The following is a 1,560-nucleotide window of genomic DNA, read 5'->3' on the forward strand; positions in this document are numbered from 1 at the left end:
TGCGCTAAGCAATGCTTGTCCATAGATGCGCCTCTTCCTGCTGAGTTTAAAGATGTGCCACCTACTCTGTGGGCAACAGGTGACACAACTGTGGGATTGTTGCAGATATCGCCTGTTTCGATACGCGTTAAGGATGGTGCCATTTTACCTCGTGTTCCTCAATATAAAATACAGCAGGCAGGACAGCAAGCCTTGTTGCAATTGTGCAGGATTTGATTGACAAAGCTGTGGTTGAGGAGACGACTGATAATGTTTGCAATTGCCCTATTCTTCCGATTCTTAAAAGGGCACCCGCAGATTCCTCTGATCATCATGAAGATGTTTATCGTTTTGTGATTGATTTGCATGAAGTTAATTCCCCAGTTTCCCGTGGCTCCTGACATTACTACTCTTCTGACAATGATTACCTCTTCTGCTAAATTCTTTACTGTCATTGATTTGAAAATTGCGTTCTTTAGTATTCCTATCATCCTGATAGCAGAAATCTGTTTGGGTTCACCCTAGCTGGCAGAATCTTTAGATTCTGTCAAGCTCCTCAGGGTTATACAGAGAGTCCGAGTATCGATAATCTGACATTGAAAGGTCAGTTGGATTCCTTGTCACCCCCCCACAGGTATTGTGTTGTTACAGTATGTTGTTGACTTGCTTATAGCTGCTTACACAGTACAAGGTTGTAGGGACAGTCCAGTCAAATTGTTGTTGCACCTGGCACACCATGGACATGAAGTGTCCCTTTCCAAATTTCAGTATTGTCGACAGCACGTCACCTATTTAGGTCACCTACTGTCGGAGGAGGGTAGGAAGCTAACTCCGGAGGGTAGGAAGCTAACTCCGGAGGGTATTGGTATTATTGTTAAAATGCCCTTTCCTCAAACTCAAAAAGATGGATGCGCTTTTATTGCCATTACTTCCTACTGTCGCCAGTGGATTCCAAATTATTCCCTACTAACCAAACCCCTCCTTGTTTTGACTACTAAAGATGTGCACGAACCTCTGCATTGGACGGCTGAAAGTCAGCAGTCCTTTGAGCAATTAAAAAGTGTGCTTTGTGGAAGGCCGCCACGTATTGCACAAGCTAAATTAACAAAGAGCTGGTATGATGGGGGAATAGCACTTCCCAATATGGAATTATATTACTGGGCGGCCCATCTTTAGCAGATAAATTATTGGTTGCATGCCCCACAGACCGAGCCGGCATACCTAGCTGATAGACAGTGCTTGGAGAACAGAGGGCTGTTGGGTAACATCTATAGCTGCCGCATGCCCCCGGACCTTCTTGGTCCCACACGCATACAACTTTGGTATAAGGCGAATAAACGTCTTAACTGCTCAGGGAACATCACACTAATTACACCACTATGGAACTCCTACAGGTTGGGCTCCCTCCGCAACAGCGCCGGGTTCCGCAACTGGGATAATATAGGCATTTCAGTAGTAGGTGACCTTTGGAAGGGAGGTAAGATGGTAGACTTCTCCCACCTCCAAACACAGTACGAAAAGACTCAGAACGAGAGATTCAGATACCTTCAAATCAGACATGCACTTCAGTCAGTCAATACC

Source organism: Lissotriton vulgaris, chromosome 7 (assembly GCF_964263255.1).
Source record: "Lissotriton vulgaris chromosome 7, aLisVul1.2, whole genome shotgun sequence".
NCBI classification, from domain to species: domain Eukaryota; kingdom Metazoa; phylum Chordata; class Amphibia; order Caudata; family Salamandridae; genus Lissotriton; species Lissotriton vulgaris.